This window comes from Micropterus dolomieu, linkage group LG14 (genome assembly GCF_021292245.1).
Source record: "Micropterus dolomieu isolate WLL.071019.BEF.003 ecotype Adirondacks linkage group LG14, ASM2129224v1, whole genome shotgun sequence".
NCBI classification, from domain to species: domain Eukaryota; kingdom Metazoa; phylum Chordata; class Actinopteri; order Centrarchiformes; family Centrarchidae; genus Micropterus; species Micropterus dolomieu.
Genome location: NC_060163.1, coordinates 460,466 through 469,486, shown reverse-complemented (window position 1 = coordinate 469,486; position 9,021 = coordinate 460,466). Strand labels below are relative to the sequence as shown.

Below are 9,021 nucleotides of genomic sequence, written 5' to 3'. Positions count from 1 at the left end.
TCAATCGCTGGTGTTGTTGGCAGGTGTATAATGAAGTATCAGAGTCAAATTGAATTGGCCCTAATTACACCAGCCTCCAGATATTGCTTCATCTGTACCAGTCTTATCAATACGCGTGTGTGTGTGTGTGTGTATGAATTTTGTGAGTATGTGTGTGCAAGCGCTAGGTTTAATACAGGCTCACATATAGACGCACTGACTCCAACATGCATTTGCTTTTTCACATTTGCATTTCATACACACACACAGACACACTCTGTCATGCTTTGCTAACAAGTGGGTGGTCCGTGCCCTGTGTCTCCACATACTTAATTAGAGGAGCAGCACTTAAGAGGAAATGAGATTATATTAATTTAATTCTTCTGATAATGTTAGGCCACCACTTCACTGGTGGTTTATCGCTAAAACAGCAATCAGATCAGACCACAGTACACCAGAGAGAGAGATGGTGTGTGTCAGTGAATGTGCATGTGTGTGCTCTAGACGAAATACAGAGCCTTTATATGTTAAATCTACTTATTTTATTTAAATGGGTGGATAGATAGATCGATAGGTCGATAAGTTAATAGATACTGTAGATAGAAACACATTACCTTGCATCTATCATCTCAAAATGTGTTAAGGTAGTGGACATGGACAAATTTCATCCCCTCCAACCTACTCTTTACTGTTAATACTGTTCTTCCCTGTCTGCAAAATTGTTGAGCAGAGCATCTGTGATGATCTAAAGGTTTAATTTCCACACAACACGGGCTATATAGATATATAGACAGATCCTCATAAAGGGACTGAGGTAAAGCAGGCATTTAAAGTTTAAAGGCAGGAGACTAGCTTTGTTTCTGTTGGGGCTTTAATCCACAAGAAGTCGATGAAGTGTTGTTTAGTTTGATGTTCTTTAAATAAAAAAAGGGGATACACTGCATTGACCTGCTGCTTATACTGCAATGCACAAAATATTAATAAAATTAGAAATTAAAACAATTTGGGGAATATCAAATTCCAAATGAAGTTCCAGTACTCACACAGAGATGGTAATGGTGGTTCAGCAGCAGAAGGCAGAGCAGAGGTACAATGAGGAGAACACATGCATTCCAACAAGAATGCAGTCATATAAACATCACTGAAAACTGAATACATTGTTGAATTAATGGTCCGGAACAAAACTGTGTGGAAAACAGATGTCTTACATTGAAATGAAAATCAACTGAAAATAAGTATTTGAACAAGTATTTGTAATGCCAAGTGCATATAAAATAAAATACAAGTTGATGGGACTATGGGTCAAACAAACATAGGACTTTCATCCAGGAGACCAGGGTTCATGTCCTGTGTGAAACCAAAAGTCAATGTTGTCTTATTTAAATTTGTAAACTTATGTCATGTGACTTCCTACTACCAAACCAAGTCAGGTATCTCATACAGACACTAAAGAGTACACTACCTTGTGCATCTGTATGAAAAGCAGAGGGCCTTTGACCAGGGGGGCCGCCAGGAATTTTGGGCCCCATGACAAAAAAATCAAATTGGACCCCCTCTGCGCAGCTGTTGTCACCACTTCTCTAGGACTTAACTGTCCCATCAAAAGCTTTACATAACTCTAATTAAAGGCTTGCAAGTGTCTGGCTTCTTGTAGTTTAATACTAGTACAAGCACAATATTTACTGCTGGTGATTTGTACTTTCCTTTGTCTTTCCTCTCTTTCCTTTTTTGAAAACCAGATTTTGGTTTACTAGGCAACATTGTGTTCACTGTATTTCTGCTGAATCTACTGACTGCATCTAAACACGTCACTGATGAGTGCGCTAAGGCAGGACCAAACCATTGCATGCAGATACAGGGGGGTGGTTGGTCAATATGGAGGTTTACTTTTTGGTCAATGGGGATTTTTAACTTTTACTGCCAAAAACAAGTAAAAACAAAGAGATAATTCATTTTATTATCATATTTGAAATTTATTTATACTCAATGATGATGGTTTATCTAATGTATAATATAATATAATTTGATATTAGTTAATTGTTTTTTTTTGGGGGGGGGGGGGCCTGTCAGTCAGGGGCCCTTGGAATTGTCCTAACTTTTCCCCCCTATACGGTGCCCATGCCTTTGACGACCTGGGAATGAGAGCTCTCTTGGCCACTGTAAGAAAGAGCTTTTAGAATAATGCAATACAACAGCGCCACAAACCACAGCCTCCAAAATAAGCACAACATTGAATTACTCTAAAACAGTTTGAACAAAAACTGAACATTAGAACTTTCAGGAGGTGAGGATTTATTGCAGGGCTGTTGGATTCGACTGTAGTAACTTGAGCTAGGTGGAACTAATAAACTACTTACTGCGTGTATTACAGTAAATCCATATTAAATCCAGCAAATACAATAAATGAAGACACGACAGTTTATTTACTGCAGTGGCATAGCACTGTATAAACTAAAAATACTTAGTTCACAAACAAAAGACCACGCCTACGAACGTAGAAGATTTAAAATGGTTTATTGCTTGTAATGGAGCCGATTGTATATAGATTATACAAAATGAACGGATCAAGTGCCCAGAGGGTGGGCTGAGGGATGTAGAGCTGGGGGAGAGGGTCGAGGGATGATGGATGAAGGGTTGATGGGGAAGACAGGTGAGGGTAGTGATGTGCGATACCACTTAATTCCTATCCGATCCAATACCAAGTAATACCCAGGCTGGTATTGCCGATACCAATACCGATACTTTTTACTTATTTTATTTCTAGTTTAATGTGACCTCCCTCTCCCGTTTCTGTATTTATGAGAGAAATAAGGAGTAGGCTTTAGCCTTACCAATTCAAAATAATAGCTGCATAATGACAAGACATCAAACTTAATATCCTATAACTCATATTCTTTAATTATAATGAAAATATCCTGCTCAGAACTCCTGCTTCATAACATCATCATGTTATTTTGACTTAATCTCAGATGTTTAGCAAAGTTTGGGGTGTTGCCAAAGTATTTCACAATCTTTGCGCATCCATCGGACACAGCGTCATTGTTACCTTCACAGCTAAAATACAGCCAGACCTGACTGTTTTTACAGTCAGCCAGAGTCAGTATTTAATCATGGGAAATGTAAACGGCTGCAGCGGCTCACTTCAAAGAAGCTCCGTCACAGAGTTGTAGTGCAAGCATGACTTGGAAAAGTAGTTCCTATCAACCGAGTAGCCTATAATTAGACCATCCTGGTAAGATACTTAAAACACACACTCACTCCAAATGACTGAGTTTAGATATTGATCCTTTTATAAGAGTATAGATCCTAGAGCAGGAAACGTTGGTATCAGAAATATCGATACTTTAGGATTGATCTGCACATCACTAGGTGAGGGATGCAGGGGAGGAGTCGGATCCGCGCCAATGGATGCTTGAGTGAAGAGCAGACCGGTGTCTGCTGGCGAGAAGGTGTGCGGGAACCGGTGGAGTCGAGACTCTGGGTGGGGGAGCCATCTCTTAGGACGTGCGGAAACCCCCGGTTCCTGTATGCAGACAAAGAAAGAGAAGAGAGCAGAGGGAGAAAGAGAGAAAAAGAAAGGGATTTGGGTGGGAGGGATGAGAAAGCCGAGTCAAAGGGCGGTGAACGGAAAAGGTGTGCTTAAGAACTTGGTGTGCGGAAATTGATTAGTGCCATACTGTTCACCTTGATCAGAGAGATCTGGTAGATGTATCATCTGTAAACTTAAAAAAAGCCTGTTGGAGCCATACTCTAAATCCAACTGAAAGTCAGCCATTTTGAATAAAATGTGACATTTTTTGCTATTTACACGCTCCACACTTACCTCCTTAACAAACTCCTCTTACAGAATTAATCTGACTGACATAAAATTTGGGCAGTGCAATCTAAAGGCTGTTGCCATATTAAATTAAATAAAGCTTTTCTGGTGTCATCTAAAGGTGTTGCCATGGCAACATTCCGAATTTAATAGGAGTTGTAACTGGTTTGATGTTTTGGAAAAGTAACTGTGGTAACTCGACTCCACATTGTCACTCATCAGTTCCATTCAATTTTCATGGTCCACACTTGATTGACTGGAATGTAACACATGATTAGTTAATTCAGTAATAGTTAAATCATTAATACAATAAATTATAATTTCTACAGCTTACAGGAACATGGCCTACACTTACGCTACGTTCAGACTGCAGGCCAATGTGTCCCAAATCCGATTTTTTTACCCATATGTGACTCGGATCTGATTTTTTTACGATAGTGTGAACAGGCCAGCCAAATCCGATACAGATCGGATCTTTTTAAATGCAACCTCAATCTGGACACTGTAGATGGAGCCGCGCTGAAAAAGCTCCACAAAAAGCCATAATTAAACATGTGGCTCTCTTCCTTCCCTACCTCGCTATCATCTGCTCACAACTTCCCTTTCTTATAACTAAAATCCACCGGACCGGGGCTCTCTTTTGAGTTATGTGCATGCTAACGTTACTTGTCCGAGCGGACACAGTGGGGAGAGAGAGAGAGAGAGAGAGAGAGAGAGAGAGGGAGTTGAAGAAAAGAACAGAAAGTTGTCATAATTCGGGAGAAATGTAACAATGAAAAAAAGGAGTCTAACTGGAGCTAACCTCTGTTGCTCCCTGTACTGCTGTAGTCTGCAACAGCGTCCTGCGTGTGACAGTGTTATTCTTCTGCGCATGCCGACATTTCGATTTCAACAGCATGGAAATTCAATGTGGTTTAGTTTAATAGAAAATCAAAACAAGATAAAACAGGAGAGTAAAACTTGCAGTGCAATATAAGATATCAGTCAAAAGCCTCAGGTTTGATTTAATAAAAGGCAGCGGCAAACTGAAAAGTCTTCAGCCTTAATTTAAAAGAACTGAGAGTTTCTGGGAGTTAGTTCCAGATATATGGAGCATAAAAACTGAACGCTGCTTCTCCAGGTTTAGTTTTGACACTGGACACAGAAAGCAGACCTTTCCCAGACCACATGACAGATTTGGATGATTCATAGTGTAGCAGAAGATCAGAAATGTATTTTGGCCTTAAACCATTCAATGCTTCATAAACCAACATTTGTATTTTAAATCAGTTCTGTGACAGACAGGAAGCCAGTATAAAGACCTGTACTACTTCTGCACTGGAACAAATATTGTCACCACCTGCACCAAGTGTAGCAAGTATATCTGTTGAGACCACACCTCATCATACTGCATCTGCTGCTGCACATGAACTGAGCAGATCTCTCAGATCTCTCTCTCTCTCTCTCTAAATTCAATGTCCTTTACAAAAAAAAACTTGTTAAAAGTTATCTTTTATTTCTGCTTTATTTTTGAACAAAAGGCGAACAACAATGCTGTTGTCACTAAACTTTGTCCAGTATTGACATCCAAAACTTGACATGTCTTGACTCCTTTGCGCAGTGCCTAAAGCTCATACAGATTCAGAGCAGAGTCAGCCAACCTGCAATGCTAAGAACTGTAGCTATATGTAATAAAGTATAATTAATAAGCCTGTAAAGTTACTGTGATATACATATGTTGTATTCATGTTATCAGCCCTAACTAATCAAGAACATGAATTAATGAGAGCATGCATGCACGTACCCATGTCATTATTCTGACCACATGCACCAACCCCCACACAACAACTCAAAAAACACACAGGCAGGAGGTTAAAATCCCCCCAAAAAAGGTTTTCATGTTTTGGTGAAATTCATAGGCTGTACCTGTATACAACTGTTGCACAGAGCTAATTTAAATTGTAAGCATTTACCATTGTGATGTGACTCTGTATGTACTGTATCCTATGATCACCACTCACGCTGACCCTGTTGTTTAGTTGCCCTCAGTGTGGCATGAATCAGCTGAAATGTTTAAAATGTATAGTTGGACAGGTTCCCATTAAGACGAGTAATCATTGTTTGAAACTAAATAAGCAGAAACAGCAGAACATCACTAGTGAAATAACACACTGTATAACAAGTTTAATTATTTTTGGAAGAGCATATTAGTTAAAAACATCTTCCATTACAAATTAGACTATTTGTATTGTAATACAAAAGGAGCGTTTATATGTTCAAGAGCTTGCAACTCTTCTTACTTTTTTAGTCTGGAAATCACATGATCATCATCTTCTTCTTCTTCTTCTTCTTCTTCTTCTTCTTCTTCTTCTTCTTCTTCTTCACTATGAATATTATTGCAGATTGGCAAACAACGAATTGCTGCATTCCCACCACCAACTGGTATGGAGTGAATTATTAGTCCTTATATTATTTAAACAAACTAAATAAATAATCTAATAAAATAAACTCATATCCTCTCAATCTTATTGGTTAGTTTAAGATACTAAGAATCGCAGAATATCTATGAAATCAAAGTGAACTTTTACATTCTGAGGTTTTGAACCAGCTGCCTTCTCTTTTCCTCATGCAGTGTAACATAACATGCTCTACTGTTTCTTCTCGCCCACAGTAGTCACAACTGCCTGAGTTATGTTATGCCTATTTTAAATTATGTGCTGTTTTGTCCAGTGTGTCCAAATCTAAGCCTTGATATGATTGTTTGGTCTACCCTGTTCCATCCATCCCCATCCATCTCATTTCTCCAACTTTCCTCTGCACTTCGTAAAAACAACCGTCCTTTCCTCGCTTCCTCCCATTCCTTTTGCCACCTTTCCTCCATTCTCTGTTTAGTAATGCTCTTGCTCATTTCTGTTTTTCTGAAGCTAACTGCCACATCAAGAGAAAAAGGTGTCACCTCTGACTAGTGGTGGCTAACCTGATTTGTATTTGTATAGCTCACAGTATTTTCACCCACTTTTCATGCAGTGTGGAGGCGAGGGCCTGTGCTGCTTGCAGCTTTAATTTACCTTTGTGATCTCTAAGACCCCAAGAGCATGAACAGCTGAATTTGAGAAGCAGTGGAGATCTATGGTATGTTTCGTTATGCTTGCTATGCTGCTTTTAAACTAACTGTTGGCTACCAGATGTCAGCATCTGTGTCGTTGAACGTCTTTTGAGGTTGTTCTCTACAGCTGGTTCTGATCACACTCATTTACATCACAGGTCCTTGAAAGAAGACTGACACTGCACTTTCAGGTGTTCTACATTTGAAATTATATCCCTGTTTTCTCTTGCTCTATCCCTTTTTGGGCTGTCATCCTTTTGTGTTCAGACATTCTGTTACTAAAATCCACCTTATGATTCCCACCCCAATCCTGTCACCTCTCAGTGCCTCCTCACATCTCTCCGTTCTCCTGGCTATTTTTTATTCCTCCTTTACCATTTGTACTGTGTCATTTTTCCCGGTACTGCAGCCTCCTTCTTCTGTTCTCCACCTTGTGGCTGCTCGCAGTGATGTGAGGAATGTGACATCTCTCCTCTGAAGTGTGCTCTGGCTCGCTCCCTTTTGCCATGTTGTGCGAGATTAATTATATATGTGAATTACAGCACAGAGAGATATTCTCTTTCAACTACTGGAAATCTTCTGATCTCTTTCTCTTGCCATGTATGTATATGCGTTATCTCTTAGTTAGATTCTCACTCATATCATGTGCTACACATCTCCATATGAATCCCCTCATTATTATAATATTCACTAATTTACTATTAAATGTATCAATGTAAAAGGGCATGGTGTGAGTTATAACCACTCCACTACTTTCACACAACAATCCCCAGTGACAAGGCTCAGTGGATTTTAATGTTACACCACATTTGTTTGTTAATTTTTATATTGCACACAGCAAAGACTTTCGGATATGACAAGAACTTTTTCTGTGTCCAATATTTTAGGATGGAAAAGCCTGTACAACATGCAAACCTTAAACTCAACACAGCTGGCCTTTGATCAACTCCCCTCCCCCCACCATCCTACTGGCACTTCTATTGGAGTATGCTGCCGTGTTGTCAATCCCCACCCCAACCCAACCCCACCCTATCACCACTGAGCAAAGAAAGTGCACCTCAATCCAATGGGTCCCCAAGGTGCTCCTAATGTTGATTTGATCTCTATTCATGGACGAACCTGGCTCCATTCATGACCTTCCACCCCAAAACCCCCAATTCTATTCAAAGTTAGAGGTGGCTGAGAGATGAATGAGGCAGTCAAGGATTAGTTTTTTGTCTTCACAGGAAGTAGATTATATGAAGGGATTATATTGAGCTTGGGTGGATGAATGATTGAAGGGCTGGGTTAAAGAGTGAGTGAGAGAGGAATACAGTGCTTGAAGGAATAAAAATGAATCAGAAGAGTTTTTCTTGTCATCCTCTACTTTACCCATGTCTCTCCATTTTTACACCTGTCTTATTTCAGACATCTCTTCTTTTCCTCTGACATCCTCTCTTTGAATAAACTTCTCCATATCTCTGTCTCCTATTCTTTCCTGATAATAAACTACTATTTGAGTGTGTGTGAGAGTGTGCATTCCTACATTGTGTCATAATTGTCAAAACTGATTTATGGCACCTTTTCTAGTTGTCTAAATGGTGGCTGAGTGATGGGAACTGTCACACACATCACACACATTGCACATGCCTTATTGTACAGAAGCCCTGGGAGGCAAGTGAGAAAAGAAAATAATTCTGTCGATCCATTTTCTAAGTCTGGGCTAAATAGTTTTCTCTCCTGTGTGTATGACTTAAGAACTGAAAAACTGCTTTTGCAGGACGTTTTGCCAGGTGAAAAAGGTTAGCTGGACCCTGCGATTAAAATACATTTCTAGCCATAAGAAAGAGAAGACAGTAATGTTACATAACTTGCTAACACACTCAATACTGTATGTATCTTGTCTCTAGAGTACACAAAGAAATTAAAATTCACCTGGAAGAAAGCCTCAATGCTTTTAGTCCTGTTTAGAACATGGGGTAGTAGTGCACTTTAGCCTCTTGTGGTCTAAATGAGTATTACAACAACAAACCTGGCAATACTTTTTCCCACCTGTTTGACTGTTATCTTTCCTCTTCTTTCCCCTGCTCTCTCATATTTTCCCTCCATTAGTGAGAAACAAATCGGACAGGCTCTGCTGAATATGCAGGTACTGTCAGCT

The 9,021-nt window shown here is 39.6% G+C and overlaps 1 long non-coding RNA gene across 1 annotated transcript; it reads right to left on the bottom strand.

The window, feature by feature from the left end:
* Positions 1–3,118: 3,118 nt before the first annotated feature.
* LOC123982785 lies at positions 3,119–3,868 on the bottom strand. Its single transcript, XR_006828060.1, has 3 exons — positions 3,803–3,868; positions 3,664–3,701; positions 3,119–3,502 (listed from the first exon to the last, which is right to left on the bottom strand). It is a non-coding gene; the product is annotated as an uncharacterized LOC123982785 (long non-coding RNA).
* Between the last annotated feature and the right edge of the window lie 5,153 nt (positions 3,869–9,021).